The following is a 22,899-nucleotide window of genomic DNA, read 5'->3' on the forward strand; positions in this document are numbered from 1 at the left end:
TTTGAGTTATAGATTTAGTTGCTTTTCACAAAAAAGCAAATAATATATGGCGTGAAAAATTATAATTTTTTTAAAATATATAAGTCTTTTTTTCAGATTGGTTGGTCTTGGGAAAAAATGTATATTTCAGTGAACATAAAATTAGAGAAATTATAATGCAAACTCAATCGAGGAATAAAAAATATTATCTGAGCCAGACCAAACTGAATATTTCATATGAAACACAGCTAACTTACGAAATGTAAAACTACTCCAAAGTGTAACTTTATTATGACTTTATCTTAGTCATGACACAACTTTAACAACTTTATCTTAGTCAACTTTTGTAACTTTATCAACACTTGTAACTTTATCTTAGTCATGAAACAGACAGATTAACTCTTTTGGTTAAAACTTGTACCCGGCTGCAAGGAGCTAAGTGGCTTCATAGTAGTTTCTAAGTGGCGGGCCTAGTTGGTTGCTATAAAATTCTGGTTATTTATCCGTATTAGGTGAAAGCAGTTAATTAGCGGTTTTTCTCACAGTTAACAATCTGTTTGCTCTCTTATTTATGGTTAATTGACTGTATTGTTCAAATATGGTAAAATAACAATTAGTTAAATAGTTATTTAACCCTTTTTCCGAGAAACTTCAAGCATTGTTTGCTTATTAAGCATTAGTAATGAACATTCTAGGCAATGTTGCTCTTCAAACTCCAAGGCAATATTTCGGTGAAACTCCATTTCTCTTCGAGAAGAATAATTGCTTGATTTCACTTATTATTGTACAAACACCATAATTTGATGATATGAGTGATCAAAAACTGCACTGAGCGTTCTCAAAGTCCTGAACTAACTCTCATAGAGCATTTTGTAGTAAATTATAAAGCAAATTACATAGCCAGACAAATAGACCATCCTTACTGTCAGAACTTAAGCTTTAATGAACGCTTGGAATTCATTTCCAATGGCCACCTATCAAAATCTAGTGGATACTCTTATCAGGCGTGTGCAAGCTATCTTTGATGTGAAAAAATTACCAGTATCATAGTAGCGCATACCTCGAAACTCTCCGAATCCATACCACTTACATAACATGCCCCGGGTACATAACATGTATCCGGATACCAAGTGGTACATTAGTACGCATTACTGATAGCAAGAGGTAAATTTCTGGCACCAAGTGGTACATTAGTACACATTACTGGAAGCAAGGGGTAAATTACTGGCACCAAATGGTACCATCAGTGGCATACCGCTGTACATTATATGTAAATAATACGAGTACATATTGTAAAATGTCTAGGTAAAGTAAATATAAATTCTTAGATTACATACTTATCCCAAAACGTAAGGCATTCCGTATTCTATAAAAGACTTAGGTACTTAATAGAATGCCGACCTTTTTTCATTGCTAGTAACGTGTGCAATTTAGAGATAATCAATTGATAAAATACTCGATAAAAATTTAACCCATCTTCTATTTAATTGATTCTTTAACAAAAAGGGCTTAAAATAAGAAAAGAAAATCTTGAAAGTCTTGCCACATATAAATCTTTTCTATCAAATTTAACATCCCTTTTTATAAATTTCTTTCACAAAATTGACTGTAACGCGCAATTAACATTAATAACTTTTAAGAAAAACCAGGCATAGCCTACATCTAAAGGAAACTATACACTTTTTATCTTATTCTCCTCTTAGAGAACAAGCTGAACTAGTCACCCAGAAATAATGATTAAAATAAACATTCCACCTCATATTCTTCTTTTCTTCTTCTTTTTTTTGTCTCGTTTTCTCTAAAATGTGTATCGATAACTTCTTTCGAGTTAGGTAAAACTACCGACCATAAATTTAATGACCTGAAGATAGTATCTCGAACTTCTTTTTTCTTTTTCACACTCTTTCGAAACATTGAGATTAAATATTTGAGTTAAGTTTCTTAGATAAATGGTACTTTTTCAGTTTGCAGATTATTTTTCTAACTTTTCCGAGTAATTATGTAAGGGGAAGAAATAGTTACTTTTTAAGAATTATTTTTACGTACCTCGGTATCCTGTTTTTCGAGGCAGAAAATAATTTTAAACTTTTATCATTCCTTTTAAGTTCTAGAAAAAAAAAATATTAAACATGTTTGCATTCGTGCTTCAAATGAGATTTCTGCAAAACATTTATGCTGAAAGAAAAAATAATTACTTTGTTTTATTTTCAGACCAAAATTAGCTCTAGATTGTTTACATAATAAAATAAAATTTTTAAATAAATGACATTTTCTGATTGATTTTGTTTAAATTTTTTTTAACTTAAAGAATAACTATAGATAGTTGAGCTTCTGAACAATTTTTCTCTTCATATTTAAATTTAATTTTCTACGTTTTAATAAAAACATTATTGTATAAGACAATTCTGATTATTATCAGTTTAATCTGTTCAGTCATCAGATCAATCAGTTCCAATGGTTCTCTTATCCAATGGTACTTCCAATCCAAATCCAATGGTTCTCTCATTAGCTAGTTGTTTCTTTTCTTATTTAATAAGAAACGAACACTTAATGGATTAAAGGAGATAATATATATTAAAAAAATATAATACTGCAGTTTTTGTTTCACAATTTCTCTGATTAGCTCGTTATTTTTTTATTAATTCAATCAGAAACGAACATTTAATAGATTATGTGAGATAAAACAATTGGAAAAAGTTATTATGGTTTCAATTTTGCATTTTCTCTGGATAACACGTTGTTTCTTTTCCTTTTCAATAATAAACTAACACTTAATAGATTAAGTGAGATAAAGCAATTTTTGGAAAAAAATAAACTCATAATTTTGGTTTAGATTCCACATTTTCCATGACTTTCTTGCTATTTCTTTCCTGATTCTATCTGAAACGAACACTTAATAGATAAAATGAGTTAAAACAATTAAAAATGTTTTTATGGTTTCAATTCTGCATTTTCTCTGTATAACTGGTTGTTACTTCTCTAATTCAATAAGAAATTAACACGTAATAGATTAAGTGAGATAAAACAATTAAAAAAGGTTATTATGGTTTCAATTCTACATTTTCTCTGGAAAACTAGTTGTTACTTCTCTAATTTAATAAGAAATTAACACCTAATAGATTAGGTGAGATAAAACAATTTAAAAAAGTTATTATAGTTTTAATTCTACATTTTCTCTGGATTACTAGTTGTTACTTCTCTAATTCAATAAGAAATCAACACGTTATAGATTTGGTGAGATAAAACAATTAAAAAAAGTTCCTATAGTTTCAATTCGACAATTCAATAAGAAATTAACACTTAATAGATTCGGTGAGATAAAACAATTAAAAAAAGTTATTATAGTTTCAATTCTACATTTTCTCTGGATAACTAGTTGTTACTTCTCTAATTCAATAAGAAAATAACACGTAATGGAATAAGTGGGATAAAACAATTTTTTGAAAAAATAAACTCACAACTTTGGTTTAGATTTTGCATTTTCTTTGAATTTCCTGATATTTCTTTTATGATTCTATAAGAAACGAACACTTAATAGATTAGGTGATACAAAACAAGCTAAAAAAATAAAGCATTATGATTTTTAGTTCCGCTTTTTATTTATTTAGCTTGCTATGTTTTTCTGATTCAAAAAAAAAAAAAAAAAAACGAACACTTAATAGATAAATTTTTACGAGAAAAAGCAAATTAAAAAAACATTATGATTTTTTCGATCAATCGTTACCTCTGATTACTTTGATATTTCTATTTTGGTGCACTAAGAAACAAAACTCTGATAAATTAAATAAGATCAAACAAAGTTAATACTATTGACTTAACTTTTTAAATAAACTGATACTCATTCATTCAATCATCAGCTAATTTTTTCAACATCGGGTGGTTTATTTAACCATCCTTTTAATTTATTCATCTTTGATTGATTCATCCAAACATCAATTCAGTTAGTTTGTCATTGATTGATTCATTCAAACATCAATTTAGTTAGTTTATCTTTGATTAATTGATTTAAACATTAATTCAGTTTGTTTATCTTTGATTGATTCATTCAAACATCAGTTCAGATAGTTTATCTTTGATTGATTCATTTAAACATCAATTCAGTTAGTTTATCATTGATTGATTCCTTCAAACATCTATTCAGTTAGTTTATCATTGATTGATTCACTAAGTAAAGGGAGTTCATTATAATGATTCACTGTGATGGTTTGTTTTATTTTAATCATCACAAATGAATCAAAAGTAAAAATTGGTGTCATTTATAAAATATCCGAATATTTTTAAATTAATTATTACTTAAAATTCTTTTCTAATTAGCGTTTTCTCTTATTCACAAAGATCAGATTTCCTATAACATGCTTAATCATATGAACTACCAAAAAAGAATTGCGATCCTTAGTACTAAAATCCTGGTTAGCAACGCAGGCTGGCATTCCTTGTGAAAAGATTGTTTTCTTAGAATAAGCTTAAATTATGTGTCAACGCATTCTTTGCATACTTTTACTACCAAATGAGTCTAGACAATTTTTTAACGAGCAAAAATGATCTAAATATTGCGTACGGAACATTGGACATTAAAATTTTCTTAAAGTCAACGAAATTTTTTTATATGATTTAAGGGTGAAAGGGTCTAGTATGGACCTTTTTTACAAATTTGTCAAAAAATAATATTTAATATAATTATTTACCTACGAATTATTTTTTTAAAGTAATTTGAAAGATTAGCTCTCTTTTGGTTTATATCTAGAATTACAAAGTTGTTTAGCTCTTGCATATTAAATTTCTTTTTTTTCTTTCTTTTTTTAAAAAAAGGCTGTTTTTGTTCACACTACACGGGGTGTGAACAAGCTATAGACCAAGTGTGGTCAAGTTTGTTAACTAATTAAATAATCATTTATTACAACTCAGTGAGGTATATCGAAAGACAAATAAAATAGATTTCACTCTATGCCTTAATGGAGAATACGCATTTGCATATTTTAGTTAAAATACTAATTTGTAATAGGGCATTTCACTATGTTAAGAAAGACATTTCAATAGCAAATCAATAAATTTGACACATTATTCTAATTGATTTATTTGAAAGCACAAAGTTAACTGTAAGTTGAATAACCATTATTTTAACTTGATGAACTGATCCAAATGGACAACGCCTTAAGTGCATGGCTTAAAATAGTTCTCTAAGGAAAGACGGTATCGTTCGCCTATATTCTGTTTTAGTTCAAAAGATATGTCAAAAATTTTAATTTAATTCATCTATATTGAATCAAAATTATATTCTTTGAACCAACTTTATACAATTTTTATACTCATTCATTTAATTTAATTTTCTTAAAACCTTGAAAAAATGAATTAGTATAAAAATTTCGTGGTAAGTGTTTTACTTGATATTAACACTTGATATTAACTTGATTGATGATTGTAAAGGTACAAAATTCGTCAAAATCATTCTAATTTAGAAAATAAAGTCAAATATATATTTTTTCCAATGCCCACCTGGGCTTACATTCGTCGATTGAGGTGGGTGTATTAGGACAGATTTGTTGGCTACTCTTTCAGGGGCGCCAAATTAAGTTGGCCAACGTTGCTTCCACAGATAGTACAGAGAATGAAAGAACATCCATGTCTTGTCTTGGACTTGAACCCAGAATCCTTTCTGATACGATTCCAGTTTCCTGATCCCTACACAGTCCGGCTGTTACGTTAAATATGTAAACCAATTCATTCTTCCATTAAAAATATTATAGTTCAGTATGGATACGTCCATGATACGCGTGTTTTATGCCTAATGATAATTAATTGAAAGTATATCGAGCAATTTATCAAATACATTGAAAACCGTATAAGTTATAACATATTGTCACCTTATGTTGAAATTCTGAAAATAAAACTTGTTAATAAAAGAATAGAAGAGAAAATTTAAAAGTTACTTTTGCACCTTAAACACCTTCCTTTACGAAGTATTCACAGTCCGATTATGAAATGTGGAAGTGCACATCATTCTGTGATATCTCACAGGGGAAATTTCAGTCATAAATAAAATAATTATCCAAGATGCCCACGCTAGTGCAAAACCACTCCAGCCCCCTCTCCCCTATAATGCTGTATTCATAAATTTTGGAAGTATGATTAAAGAAATTATAAAAGTATATTATTGATAAACATATGTAAAATAAATCAACATAACCAATGTTAAGAAAAAGGTTATACAATCGGCTAATAAAAGTTCGTGAAGGACAACTAAATTCAAATTGAAATATAATACTATTTAATCCAATCAATGCCATGTTATAAATATTTTCTTGCATCAAAAAGAAAAATAAAATATTATAAATGTTCACTATCCTCTTTAGTATTGAAATACAAGGCACGTCGTACAACAATAATAATAATAACTTGTCAATAGAATTATTTCATATAGAATACAATAACTTGCATAGTGCTTACATGAGTTCATATTAACTCTAACATGAACAGCAAAAAAAAAAAAAAAAAAAAGAAGGATGCAACCTGAATTACCTTTCATTTAATGATAGGATTTTCACTAACTAAAATGTAATTTTTGTTATTTGAGAAGCTTCCCAAAGGCATACACTGAGTTAAAAGCATGGTAAGAACTACCAAAATATGGTAAAAGGCTCCACAGTTTCGTGACCAACATCATGATGGGGGCAACAGGGTTAAACAGCAAACAGACGCGTTGCTAGAAATTTTTCGGAAAATAATGATTAAATAACAATTTACTTGTTCAATTTTAGTTAAGCAAAACAATTATTAACTACCTTCACCTAATACGGTTAAACAACCAGAATTGTATCGCACCAGCTAGGCTCACATAATGACGCAACTTTTTTTTGAAGCTGGGTACATATTATAGCCGTGAGAGCTAATCTGTTAATCTTATGACCGATAGAACGAGGATTCAAATCCCAGCTTTGACAACACAATATTTGCTCCATTCCCTTCACCGCATGAAGAGTAGTTTCTAGTGCCCTGTACTCCCCAATTTGTGACCCTGTACTAAAAACAAATTCAGCCACATTCCACGGTTCTCTTGTTAAAACACGATTCAACCACAACCAAACTTCAATGCCCATTACCTAAAGGAAAGCCTAGATGCAATGCTTAGTTAAATTTCTTTTTTGCAGTTCTGAAACTCTTCTAGTTGTAAATGGTTAAAAATCGTATAGTTTTGCAATCATTGCTTTTTTTTAACCATAACAGAAGTAAACGCTTTCAAAATCAAAAAGGTAGAAAATGTTCCTTAGCTTAAACTTTACGATTAATTGCATGGACAGACTGTTGCTGGCTATTTTACCATAATTTTGGAATGAAAATTCTAACATTGCATAATTCTGATTGTTAAAGCCAAAATAAAAAATATTTAAATCCTTCATTTGGTAATTTTTTATTCATATGGTAACGGATTACCAGAAATTCTGGTTTACAAAAATATATTTCCTATTATCACAAATTTAGTCGAAAAATACAAAACTGAAATGTAAATTTAAAAGGATAAATGAATTTCATGCAGCGCTTTAAGGAATTGTGATAAAATTATCAGATTTTACCACGTTTACCAAATTTCATCACATATTATAAAACCATTTTTTATTTTTAATTTTACCAATGTCATTACCAAAGCGCTTCGATAAAAATATCCGAAATTTTTGGTGTTCTCATAGAGGTAGAACCACGATAAATTTTACTATATTTTAGCAGTCGTTTTTCTTAATATAAATATCCCAAGTCGTACTGTCATCTCCTAAATATAAGCAAAATTACTTTTAGACAACTATACAAAAATAGTTTGCCCGATTTTAATTTAAAGTTTAAGAATTAAATCCGATGTAATATTTGAAGTTTAAAATCGCAATTCCCAAAACCGATGTTGCCTGTACACACACGTTACGTTTTCCAAAACCAAGTAAGCAATCACAAGGTGTTATGTAACGTGATTTTCACAATGAGTTTAAAATTGCCAACGGAATTGGAAAAGAGTATTTTTATATTTTATATCGGATAAGATATTGACAAAGTATAAGCAGGAAAACTTACAGAAATCTGTACCGAAATTGTTGACTTATTTCAAATAGTTTAAAATACTAATTTGGAACTTGCTAATTATAATAATACAAATGTGTTTCACTTCGGAAAAGTTCAGATATCAATCATAAGGTGTCATGAAATTTTACTTTTCTATGAGGTTTTAAATTATCCTCTACTGTAAAAATTGTCTTTTCAAATTACACACACTGAACTAAAAATAGTACTTGTTAAAAAGAGACAAAATCATACAATTGATAGCTCAACTTATTACCTAATTTTGTAAGTGTTGGCTCCCAAGTTGTGTATTGGCGTGCTTTTCTCTCTCTCACTATTATAATAAGTTTATGTTTGATAGAACTTAGAATTTCTAATTGCATTTCCTGCACTGAGAAAAAAGTATAGTCAGAACTACCAGAATATAGTAAAATTTACAGTGTTTCTAGCTTTATGGGAATGTTAAAAAGCATGGTATTTTTTACCGAAGCGCTTTGGTAATGAATTTGGTAAAATATATAATAAGGTAAGGTTTTGTAATGAGGATAAAATTTGGTAAATATAATAAAATTTGGTAATTATTTTACGATATCTTAGATAAGGCCATGATTACTTTTAATTTACTTTTCAGTTTTGCATTTTTTACTAAATATTTGGTAATCAGAATTATAATTTTGAAAGCCAGAATTTCCAGTGTATGGTAATGACGCATTTTGCCCAAAAGTATCACTACTATAATTTTACCAAAACTTTTTTCTCCATGTTATTTAAACCTATTTTTACTTCACTATATGTAATCATAAAAAATATTATTTTTGCAGCAACTTAGTTTCGATTATGATTATTACTTCTAGTTTTGAAATATAATGATAGAAAATAACGAAAGTAAGGCAAGTATTTAGCATAATTTAGAAAGATTTTACAAAATGGAAAAAAATAGACTAATGTTGTCGCTATAATTTAAGAAAAAAGGTTTATGCAAGGTTATTTCAGCCGCATAAATAACCTACTTTGAATTACGAGAAGCCAAATTCATTATTTTCAGATTTAGGGAGATTCATTTTCTTTAGAATCCTATTAGATGGAAATTATGTTTCAATATTTGTCTCTAAGGAAACCCTAAATTTGAAATGCAGAATTATGTCACTGTGTTTCCTTTTTCTTTCTTCTTTTTTGGGTGAAGGTCTGTTGCGTTGGAAACCTTTAGTTCAAATATAAAACGCAAACTGAAATGCACGACTCAAAAAACATATATTCCGTATATTTTTCAAGATAGTTGGATTTGGAAAAAGTTAATCTAGAGGGAGAAACATTTTTAAAAAACTTATTGTATTTATTGAGGAAATCGTCTTATCTTTTTGAGAAACAACATGTTGCATTTACTGTAATTTTAATTTTTGTAATTAATTTTAAACGTTTTCAAATGAGTTACCTTACTCTTTCACGACAATTTTATGGACTTTCTGTTTACATTTATAAAAAGTAAGGGTAACCGGTTGTAACACTTTTTTCTCTGCTCCATGAACCATGCGAAAAGTACAAAAAGTATAAAGGTACAATGTAAACTGTTAAGGAAATGCGGTATAATATGAAGAAATAACGATATATAGTCACTATGAATCTAAGTCCGGTACCACACAAGAATAACTCCAGATTCTGGTTTATACTGGTGACTGATACTATAAATGGGTATATGAAATACAACAATAAATATCGAATTACAAAATACAGCTATTCTTTTCGATAACATTTAAACCAAAAAAGGGAGATAGTATCATAGGTGTTTAATTTTTGAAATTAATTTTAAACGTAATCTAATGTATTGTCCTACTGTTTCAAGACCAATTTATCGTTATTCTGCTTACACTTAAAAAAAAGTAATAGTAACCAGTTGCAACAATTTTTTATCCGCACAATGAGCCATGCGGAAAGTACAAAAAGTATGAAGGTACAATGCAAACTATTAAGGAAATACGTTAAAATAGAAGACGCAACGAAATATAGGGACTATGAATCTAACTTCGGTGACATATAAGAATAACTCCAGATTTTGGTTCAAACTGGTGACCGATTATGTATGGGTGCATCAAGTACAACAAATATCGACTAGCAAAATATCGCTATTCTTTTCGATAACATGTAATATCAAAAAGTCAGATATTTTCATAAATATTATGAGTTAGGATAATTAATGAATACGATATTATTGTAAGATATAACAAATTTTATTTGGGTAACGAAAATATTAACCTATGTAAAAATATTATAAATTAGTTAAATTGGAAAAACATTGTGATATAATAGCAAACTATCGATATTTTTGTTAATGCATCGCATAATTAAAATTCGTATAAATTGGTTTTAGAGATCAATTTTCCTGTTGATGACGTGGCACTAAACATGAAACCTATTACTGATAAAGTATCTAGAAAACGGTACATTATCAGTTTAATGGAAAGTACAATAAAACGTGGAAGAGAAATTTAAAAAACTGTGAGGGAAGTTTAAGCGTAATGCAGAAAGCCGTACTAGAATCGCAATTAATTGTGAAAATAAAATTTGAAAAATTGTGCAGGATTATTAGTAAATTGTATAGACTTAATGTAAAAAGTCATTCAGAAAGTAAATAAAATGTAATAAGCCATAGAAAATTTGAAGCCCATGTACAGTGCTGAAAACTGTACTAAAATAACAATTAAGTGTGAACTTAAATGTGGAGCCCTAGATCGAAGTAATAGAAAATCAGAAAGTTTCATAGTTGAAAACTGATTGAATACGATGCAAAAAAAACTGCATTTAAATTACAATAAAATGAAGAAAACTGTAAATTAAAAACAAAAAATAAAAGTACAATATAAAACCTTACGAGAAATACAATAAAATGTGGAAGTACCGCGCAGAAAACCATGAATTAAAATTCGACAATAATATTCTAGTTTTGCTCTCATTCGCTTTGTTTTATAGAAAAAAAATTATAAACACTTCATTAAAGATTTGTCTAACGTTATGGTTTTCTGAAGGAAAAAATTTTAAAAAAAAAGCAATAAAAAATAAAGCAAACTGAATAATTGTCGATGAATATTCAAGAAATACTTATTTAAAATTACTCTAAAATAATCATGTTGAAAATAATATATTAAGATTAGTTACGTTTAAATTTCATTGAAATGCAGCTCAAAGATCACTTTTTAGGAAACATTTTAATTTTTATTTATTTACTTTTTATTTATTTATTTATTTATTTATTTATTTATTTATTTATTTATTTATTTATTTATGAAACTTTTTTCCTGGAGGTTCTCTTTTACTTTGCTCTCACATGTCATGCAAAGAGGTAAAGAAATTTGAAGGTTTTAAGTGCCATTTTTTTAAATAGAAGTAGCTACAATAAAAAGTAGTTCTCCATAAAATTTGTAATAGGAAAAAAATGTTTAATACAAAGCCTGCGCAGCTTAACTATACAGGGTGAGCTGAACAAGACGCAGAGCTTTACTAGGTGATAGGACGTATGTACACGAACAATATTCTTTATAGAATGTATGATCAGAACACAAGCAGTAAGATGCTAAAGGGTAGTTTTCTACTGTCGCATTTAAAAAATTAACGCAAGAATAGGAAAAGATAAAGGCTTTTTATTCACTGGAATATGATTGATATAGAAATTGCTCGAAAGAAAACGAAGGTAAATGATGTACAAAGAATTGCTCGAAGAAATGATCAAAGAAATTACTTGCTGTTGTCACAAATGAACGGTTCTAATTACGTCACAGGCGGGAAGCCTGCATTGCAGCTGGCGGAAGATCTTTTGAGCAATTTTTTTAAGCATCAATCGTGTACATCATTTACATTGTTTTTCTTTTGAGCGATTTCTATATTGATCATATTCCAGTGAATAAAAAGTTTTCTGAAGCATCTTTATCCATTCTGGTGTTAATTCTTTATTTAAATGTGATCATATATTCTATGACGAATATTGCTCGCGTACATGCATTCTGTCACCCAGTTAAGTTTTTCCGTCTTGTTCAGTCTCACCCAGTATACATGGAAAAAGGTACCTAATTGACAATAGTTCTCTAATATGTGACGCTTCTATTGTAGCAGAAAGAGATAGTGTATATGTTACCGTGAATGAACAAAATCAAGAGAATGTCGACTTTCTCCCTTTGAATGTCAACAATCACCTCATAGTTGCTCTATTGAATGTCTTTGTTATATCTAATTTGATATTAATTTATTCGTTGATATTATTATATTTATTCTATATTTTAATAACTGCTGAGGATAGCTTAGGAGAAACATCAGTATTCGGAGTAGCGGTTAACAGCAAACTTGCCAGTGGCACTTGACCTTAAAAAACATTGATGTAGAACATACCGGGCAGTGGCACTGAACCTTGAAAAGCCATTGATGCAGGGCATACCGGACAAATGTATACCGAACAGTGGCACTTAACTAGACCTAGTATATATTTCGGACATTTAGCAAAGCGGCTATATGATTGTCAACATTCACCAGTGGAAGTCAACAACCACTAATTTCGGTTATTCACAGTGACATATCCATCCAAGAAAATAATCTATGAAACTATCTATAAAACACGTAAAAGCTGCGTGAAGATGACTGTGAAAAATCAAAAGCCTTCTTTTGGTTGTAGTGCGGGCGCGGTACATTTCTTGGTTGAGATTTTCAGTTAGTTACTTAGTATATTTTGATGAAATGAAACATCATTTTTTGTCATAAAATTGTATACATGTAATCGTGAACCATGGTTATAATAATTAATGTTTGCATATCTATTATGTTTTGGTACAATCTTGTTACTTTCTCCTTTTAGGTCACCTTTTATAAATTTCCCAATTTTGTTAACATTTTTATTTATTTTCGAGATAACGTTTCTTTGCTTTTATTGTTTTCAGATCTGGTCAATGATCTCCTATAACTAAAACCGGCCGTTTGTTCATAGCTCGAAATAAAAAATGGTCCACCCTGAATAACTTTTGATCTAATGATCGGATCTTCATGCTTTAGTACTCAATTTTAATGGCTTGAGGGGGTGACACAAAAATGTTAATTGATTAGCTCAGACGATATTTTAAATTACGAAATCAGACTCAAAAATGCACTTGCTCTAAATAAACTTACCTTTCTTCCCAACGGATTCGGATTTCTAACCCCCAAAATATAAGAAGTAGCCACAATCTGGGAAATATGGTTTCCATAGTTTGGTCAGGAGAACGATCCAACGTTCGGACCCCTCAATGTTAATTTTACTTTTTGCGTATTTCGTCATATCTGGAGAAATTTTTAAGTGAATTGAAAATGTTTTGCATACAACTATAAAAATCGTTTATCCAAAGATAATTCCATGGAAAATATAAATTTTAGTTAAGATTTATAATTTTTTGTAAGTTATTCAGGGGGTCCATTTTTTTTGTGCACTGTGCATTCTTCATCTTCATCTGCCCTACAGATCTTTATAGACACCAGTCATCTCAATAAGCTTCCTACAACGGAACTGATCTGAAGCTATGTTCCACCAACGATTGACTTTTAATGTCTTGAGATTTGCCTCTACCATGTCTTCCTCTTTTTTTTTTGGTACCCTCTATACATGCTAAAGTAACCTTTTTAACAAGGTTGTTAGTTGTCACATCTAAAAATATACCCAAGCCTATAAAACAATAAAAAACTGACGATTCTAGCAATATTAGTTGTTTTTATTCCCTATATATACGTACATTATTTATACTAATACGGATCATCATAATAATTGTTATGTTCTTTTCTTAATTTTATATGAGGATTATGTAAGGAACCATTCCCCTGCTTCTTATAAAAATACAGGCTGTTTTTATTTCCTATAGATACGTACATTAACTATACTAATATGGATCATCATAATAATTGTTACGTTCTTATCTTAATTTTACAGGAGGATTATGTAAGGAAACACTCCCCTATGTTTTAGAAAAATATAAAAATATATCCTTCCATCTTCATAAAATGAAAACTATATTCTTGCTGCCAACTTTGTATATCTATCAAATCATAAAATGCTTGTCTAAAGAAACGTGTCCCTGATTCACACTCTTAAAGGCGGAAGAAATCTACCTATTTACGTGATATGAAACTTTTGTTACTACACATAAGTATCGCACAATCCTGACACGTAGATGAAATACGTGTCGTGAATTTCGATATTTTATACCAAAGATTTATACCTGAAAGTACGCTTTTGGTTTTTAATTTTATTTAAACTTTCACATGAATGTCGCCTTGCACGAAATGCGTGAAGTATTTATGGACGAAAGTTGCGATTTTTTTTGTGTCTTAAATACAACTGTATACATTGCTCACGTATGTGCTTTTGTGCAATTTTTATAATGATGCATTTTTCTGAATATTTTGTTAAAATTTCTCTGTTATATGAGTTCGTCAAGGAGGAAATTTGTTAGTCGCATTATTTTAAATGGCAAAATTCAAAATATGAACGAAATCAGTCGAACAGCTCCTGAGAAATCGAATATTAAATATCTGGCTTTTTATTCCTCTAGCGGATTGGCAAAAGGGCAAAATTGGGAGAACGTTTCTCCCCTATACACGATTTCTCTATCGAAGTACATGGAAAAATTGGTTTTGCTATGCGAAGAAGACTGCAAGTTAAAATACGTCTTTTCACTGGCAGAACGGTTAACTAAACTTTCGACATCTCTCCTGACTATTAGGACCGTATGTCCGAGATCGCAGCTAATCCCTATATTTTGAGTGGTCAAAAATCGTAATCCGTTGAAAAAAGGGTACGTTTATTCAGAGAAAGTACGTTTACGTGTCTGATTTCGTGACCTAAAATATTGTCAGCACTAACTAATTTGCATATTAGAGATCTCTCCCTCTAACCATTAAGATTGAGTCCTAGTGCTAAAAACCTGATCATTAGATCGAAAGTTATTCAGGGTCATTATTTTACTTTTGTGCTTCGTACGTTGTAAGTATCTACATTCTATTATAAATATAATTATTACTGCATAGTACTTATTTTATACATGGTGAAGTTTCGACTACATTTAGCATCAGAAAAAGTAGTTGCCAAATATTGACTAAGGAGTCATAGAGGTTAGTGCAGCAGAATTTATGTATAAATGATATGACATTAACAATACGATTAGCATTGTCGTAACTTGAAAGGTGCCCATCTGTCAAATGTTATGGGCCTGAAGTCACCAGTGGGAATTGATGCCAACGGCATTACAGAACAACGGCAAATATTAAAAAAAAGATCATGATGTGATCATTGCCCTCAACTATATTTATCGAATACAATAATACCGCAATAACTACTGAGAACAATAATTGTTGAATACAATAATATAGTGATAAATATCAATATGCCTAGAGGGAGCTTACACATTCAGGAAATCTATTATTAAATTTTTATTATTACTTAATGATTCTTTTAAATTTATAATTATAAAAATGTTTAAAATTTTTTTTTCTTCGGTTTGGTTATAAAAATATAATACAATGTAAAACTAATGCAATATAAATGAATTGATTTTTAGAAAAATGTAAAAATAGACATTGTCAGATGATAAATCGTGATATTTAAATTCGACTGTTGCTCAGCAAGTCTTACTGAGTGAGTAAGTGACTAAGTGAGTAAGACACATGTCTTACTGAGCATAAAAAATCCTATTCTACTCACAATTATCTTTTTCTGTTTATCAATAACTTTTTTGTTTATTCATTCGTTTGTTTTGCTTTTCCTTTACTCTTTTTCTGAGCACTACTGGCTGATTAATTATATAATTTTGGATAAATTATTTTAGATACATTTTCACTTTTTCTCATGGTTTATTGACTGCAATCAACACTCATCACATGTCTTGCTAAGCATAACAAAATAATTCTAATTTTACTCATAATTATTAATATTCTTTTTGTTTATCGAAATTTTTTTGTTTATTCATTTTCATAAACCTTTCATTTAATTCATTTAATAAAATTTGTTTATTCATTTAATTTTCATTTTTCCTTTACCCTTTTCTAAACACTATCGTCCTAAATATTAATCAATTTCGAATTAATTATTTTAGACATTTTCAATTTTTTTCCATTTTCATATGCGATCAAAATTTAACACATGTGATAAGTTTTAAACATAACAAACAAACTAAACATAACAAAATAATTCAAATTTTACTCCCGATTATCTATTTCTGTTCATTAATAATTTTCTCCTTTATTCATTCATTTATTTTTATTTTTCCTTTAACTATTGTCTAAAAATTTCATCAGTTTTGGATAAATTATTTTAGATATATTTTCAATTTTGTTATCAACATTTATTGACCACTCAAAATCTATCACATTTCCTGCTAAGTATAACAAAATAATTCTTATTTTACTGACTATTATCTGTTCTGTCGAACAATAACTTTTTTGTTTATTCATTCATTTATTTTTATTTTTATTTTACCCTTCTTCTAAACACCATTGGCTGAAAAATCAATCAATTTTGGATAAATTATTTTAGATATATGTTTTAAATTTTTTCATCTCTGCAATCAAAATTTATCACGTATTTTGTTAAGCATAGCAAAATAATTAAAATTCAACTTACAATAATTTTATTTTGGTTTGTCAATAATGTTTTTGTTCATTCATTTATTTATTTTAAATTTTTCTTTTATCTTTTTTCCAAACGCCATGGTCTGAAAAATTAATCAATTTTGGATAAATTATTTTAAATATATTTTCATTTTTTCTCCTTAGTTATTGACTACAATCAAAATTTATCACGTATCTTTAAGCATAACAAAATAATTCAAATTCTGCCTTACAATATTTTTTTTTGTTTGTCAATAATTTTTTTTGTTCATTCATTTGTTTATCTTTCATTTTTCTTCTATCCTTTTTCTAAACACCCTGGTCTGAAAAATTAATCAATTTGGGATAAATTAATTTAGATGTATTTTCCATTGTGTTTTAGTATTAATTTTAGTATATTTATTATTTTTAGTATTGTTTTTAGTATATATTGGCTACAATCAAAATTTGTCACTTTACCTTGAAATTTTTCATCTATAGTTGGTTATATATATTTTTACTTAAAGCATATAGGTATAAATAATATGTTACTACGAAAAATTGAATGACACGAAATAAAATGAATAACGACAAGACGATAATTAAATACAATTAATTACGTGATTCTTCACATAATCGACGGGAAAAAAGAAGAATATTTGTTCTTCAATACTTTATTCGATTATTTATGCAAAATAAAAAATAAAAAACTTTTTTTCCTTAAATAATTTTTCTTCTTCTCAAACTTAAAAAAGGATTGCTTACTTATTTTCGCCTTTTTAATTATTATAATTTCGCCCAATATTATAACTGTTTTTTTATGAAAAATCAGTAAATTTTGGGCAAATTAATGTCTATATACTTTCAATTTTTTTTCTACTAATTGACTACGATCAAAATTTCTTATTTATTACCTAGACATTGACATTGTTTCTGTATAGTCAAAGACTTATTATCAATTTAATATATGAGGCAATAAATAACACTGCAAACAAGCAGAAAAAATAGAATCTTACGCAAATAAACTGAATAACGATAAGAATATATGAATAAAGTCAATTACGTGATTCCTATTCACATAAACATCAAAGAAAAAAGACACTACTTCCTATTCATTTAATGTTTACGACACGCAACTTTCTCAGTCTTTATTGGTAACAGGTATTGATTTATTGTAACTGTGACTGATACTTTTGCATGTTCTCTTTTCACATAATAATGAATGCTTAATGATAACCAAAGAATGGGTGTCGTTCCTTCTCATCAACAAAAATAACAATTTTTAAAAGAACAGGTATTTTTATTGGAAAAACTTTTGATCTGTAAAATATATAGCAATCGTGACGTATAATTATTGTTTGTGACGAGAAGAATTAGGCTGTGATATATTTGTGAAACATTTTATTTTAGAAAGAATTTTTCCCAATACTTGTAAGTATTTGTTTTCAAGGATTAGTTAGTTTGTGAATTACATATTAATAAATATCCAGTTGAGGCGACATATATTTACAAAATTTGAGAGTGTATATTAGATTTATGTACTAAAGTGTATTCATATTGCAGATATAAAATTTGCATGAAATAAATCTGGCAACATTTCTCGAAACATTGTTGTTGAATAAATTTTGAAGTTGATACTGGTAGTTTGTGCTGTAGTTTAAAACGCTTATTTATGTTAATATTTGTTATGTAAGTGTTAAGCTCGATGTTGTCTGCCCTATATTCAGGGAAAGGGTAAGATATTTGTGTGTTACTTGAAATAAAAATGAATGAGTTTTTTGTCATGAAAACAAATAATTTGTCGTAAGAAATAAATATATTGCAATTTTTGAATACATAACTTTGACTTTTAAACTTTTATGTCATAAATCATTCGATTTATAGTCATTTCAGTTATTCTATTGGGGGGGGGGGAACGTTTTTACGGATGGTGACAGATTTTGAAGATTTTTATGGAACCGGACCGTTTTTTAATAATGAATCAAACTGCATTACGTCTATAAAAAGCTATATCAGAAATGAATGTTTTAATTTGTTAAGATTTTAATGTATTTTGAGTAAGTTTGTGTTCAAACAAGATTATTTGCATTATTTATAAAATAATTATGATGATACTTGACAAGATTGTTCGAAAAGCAGGTAATCGATAAATTATTTACAATTTAAACAATGATACATTTCAGAGTGAATTTCCCAAGCATACTTAAATCACCATGATTCATGCATATGTTATCTTGATACTTTTATTTCATCATGGTACATAATTATGCTATTATGCATGATGATGCCATCATACATGAAGCATACTAACGTCATAACGATGAGTATTTAAGTCATCATGATGCATACTTATGCCAGGATAATTCATATTTAGGTCATCATATGCTCATTATCATATTTATGATAAAAATAGGATGTGAATAATAACCTATTATAAATTATCTTATAATAAAATAGAGTATATGAGAGAAAATAACTACTACCCATCACATCACAAGTAGCAGACAACCTTACAGTAAACGATGTATTTTTCCTTTTTATGTGGTTGTCAAAAACAGTTGACTATTTAATCCTTTTTTTACAAAACTCAATAGAAGTGTTAGTACCCAAGCTTGTTAGTTTATAGATCAATATAAAAGAGTGAAAAAAATTTAAAAAAATAATAATAATAATAATCTCATTTTATAGCTTTTATTCTTGTTTTTGCTTTTTTCTTTTATTCTAGCTTTATCTAGGCTCTTAAATGCAACATTTTGTTTCTATTAAAACTTAATGATAAGACCAACCTTCATTTTAAAAAGGAAAAAGAAAGTTTAAAAATGCCAGTGCTAATAAACGTTAATGATCATAAAATCCTAAATAAACCTTGAGAAGGTGAATTTAGCCTCGGCTTGAGAACGCTTCATGGTCTTGATTTCCAAAAAAAAAAAAAAAAAATGATTCATCCTTGATTTCAAAGCGTTTTTCTAGTCTTTCTTTGTAAAGACAAATTCAATCTCGACGTAAAAGAATTTTTATGCAAGCTTAATGTGAACCTTAGAGGGCCTATAATAGTATTATTTAACTTAACATTGTTTCAAGCTTGCATGGTTTACTTGCTAATAATTAATGAACCTTATTGAGCACTGTGATAAATGTTGTTCCTGACATTAAAATCAACTCTACACTTCTATCAGGGATGTTTGTTCAAGCATATTATTTGACTGAAGTATTGATTTAATGTTAAAACACATCATTCCTTTATTATCACGAATTTCAAAAACAAATTAAGAGAAATCAATAAAAAATATAAATTACGAAAAATTTTCGCGAAGGAAACTTTCAATGAAGAAAAATATTTTATTCTTTCGACATTTTCTTACAAAAAAAGGAACTAAAAATATGTAATATCGATTAATCGTACCCTTTACATGACCCAAGAGCATGTATCGACACCATTAAAACCGCTCTCTGGCAAATTACCAAAGGTACAGTCGATTGTATACTCAGTTTCGAATCACGTAGAAAGCTGTTATGAAGGTTATAAATATGCCACTTATCTTTTTCCAACAATTCCTTTTTACCTTCTTGTTTTCAGAAGGAAAGCCGGGAAATATTTCAGATGTTTTTCTAAATTTTTACTTCCGTTTGGCAATACATCAGACCGTGATAGAATCAGAGATAAGATTTTTCACAATACTCGAAGAATAAAAAGTTACTGCTTTTATTTCGTATAGTAGTTTGCGTTAAATATTGAAACAGTTTTGTCTTTCTTAATATCAGCAATAAAAATATCATTTTTTACGATCAGCAATCTTTGAGCAATATTTCACTATTTTCGATAGTAAATTACATCGAAAAATCCAGTAGTTATCGACGAAACTCTGTATTCCAAATATTTTACGTAACTGTTTCTTCGCACGTGTGTCGTCTTTGCACATTCACCGACATTTTGTTATTTGATTATAAATCCATTAGCAATATCTAGTTAGTATGCTTCACAAGCAGCTGGACCGGGTTGGATTCCTAGCGGCGACTAGGTATTACAAGCAAACTAACACTTAGAAACTAAAACATTTCACCTCTCGATTACGGTTAGATATAGGAAAAAAAGTGTTCCAGTTGCTTAATGTAACAGTAAATGTACACAAATAAAGTTATCATGACCATAAAAATACAGGTCTACCCTAAGTTTTTACTCTTGAAATACACTGTTTGACAATTGCTAAGCAACAGCTACATTTTTCGGAATAATTAATAATAGACGGTGATTGATTAAATGAAACTAAATACATACTTAGTAGCGACAATATGCATTTATTATTATGCAATATAGATCGGATATCGACCTATCGAAAATTAATCAAATTAAAAATAAAGAAGATTGAAGTGGTTGCTAGAACTACAGCTATCTGCATAGAAATGACATTTTTATTTCTTTTCGATACTGGGTATACATACAGTGACTCTTGAGGTGTTTTGCTCCTACAATGACTACCGGCATGCTATCCACCTTCAGCAGTCTTTTTTAATAACGAGATGACACTTTTTTACACTCTCGATACTGCGACTTTAGTGATGATATTTTGACCTACTTCCTGTCGTCTAAAGGCCTGGTTTCTTAAGACAAGCACTCTCTGGGCGTCAGCGGGAAGTTGACGTGCCGCTGACGCCAACAAAATACTGTTTTGTTAGCTCAGCGTGAGCAGTCGGTTCAACGCAGACATTATCTCGCATTGCGCATGCGGTAATAACGTAAACAAATACTTATTTTGAATTTGTATTGATTTTGTTATTGTCGACTAGTGCTTTAGAGAACAAATAATGACTTTGTCCAAGAAAAAACATATTATAGCTTGGCTAAATGAAGAAGCTATGTTTAATGTTGAAATCAAAATCTCGGCTGATTTCTATGCTCTGTTGGATGTTGTCCGCCATTGCTTCGGTCGTTAACGTTACGTTGTAATCCAACTGCAGTTAATTCGATCGTCAATCGTCGTTCAAGCTGACGTTTTATAACGCCGACCTGTCCTAAGAAACCAGGCCTTAACTGCTTGTCCCCGATCACAAGAACTTAAATGATAGATATATTGCTAACATTTTGCAATTAATTATTGCAACACCACACTGAATTTCACATAAATAAGTTAAACAACTTTGGTCAAACACCTAACATTATGAATTTTCGGATGAATAAAGAGATAGTGTGCACTGCCTTTCATACAGATGACGGGTACTATTCTACTACACCCCCTACAATTCATTTTACTGTTATTGGTCAGTTGTCAAGAACGTTATTTTGCATAAATCAATTGTTCCTTAGCAATTATCCAGCAGCGTATATGACTTTTGACCATAAATTAACCTTATGTTCACAAACATTATCTTCAGGTCAGACCTTAATGTCGTTTGAGAATCGTTTAGAGGATTATTTGTCGGATTAAAATGACCGGGACGAAATAAAGTGGTGCTGCCATCTATCGAGTAGTAAGAAAATTGCGTACTCATTGTCAGTGGTCATCAATGTAGAAATAGCGCGAGATAAATGTTCTTGGATGCCGGTTGGTATGAAACCTGAGACTTTAATCTTGATGTTATGACCGCCATGGAAAAGAATACCCTTTTGCTGTAAAAAAAACTCTAATTTAGAAAAATGTCTACCGCATAATAGTCATTTAGAAATGCCAAACAATTAATTTTCACCTAATGAAACAAAGTTGGGAATGCCATTCATTCCTGAACTTTCTTCACCAGAAAAAAAATATATAACTATCCTCTCCTGATCGAGAGAGAGAGAGCTTGGAACTGAAGGTCAAGTTTTGCATGCTTGTTATTTTGTAATCTTGCAGTTTGGAAGCAAAATTAATAAAATAAATACGTAAATAAAATGAAACAAAAATTTAAAAAATAATCCCAAATTTTTTCACAAATTTATATTCGAATTTTTTTTAATATTATTTTATCATACAAAAGGAATAAAAAATGATCTTACATCTTTTATGAGTTATTTTGAAAAATAAACGCTCATTATTTTTAATGTAATGAAAAATTTAATTCATTATAAGAATCAACCAGTGTAAAAAAAGCCAAACTTTATGAACTATTTCAGAATATTTTCTTAAGAGCAAAACTTACATTAGAGTCTGCGCATGATTCGGGTATGTTTGTATTTATTAAAAAAATGATTTTTCCCCCTTCAAACAATAGTTTTTTATTTATTTATTTAAATACTTTCACGATGCTTTCTTCAATAAACTGTCAGTAGTTTCTCAGAAAAATGTTTAATAACAATCGATTTCATTGTTATTTTACCAT

At 29.1% G+C, this 22,899-nt stretch overlaps 1 protein-coding gene across 2 annotated transcripts in view; it reads left to right on the forward strand.

The window, feature by feature from the left end:
* The window catches only part of LOC107457341 (sodium/potassium/calcium exchanger 2-like), an 86,269-nt gene that overhangs the window by 36,290 nt on the left and 27,080 nt on the right, over window positions 1-22,899 (forward strand). The gene's annotated exons all lie outside the window — the stretch shown is intronic.

Source organism: Parasteatoda tepidariorum, chromosome 7 (assembly GCF_982258835.1).
Source record: "Parasteatoda tepidariorum strain Cologne lab strain chromosome 7, Ptep-v5.0, whole genome shotgun sequence".
In the NCBI taxonomy this organism is placed as follows: domain Eukaryota; kingdom Metazoa; phylum Arthropoda; class Arachnida; order Araneae; family Theridiidae; genus Parasteatoda; species Parasteatoda tepidariorum.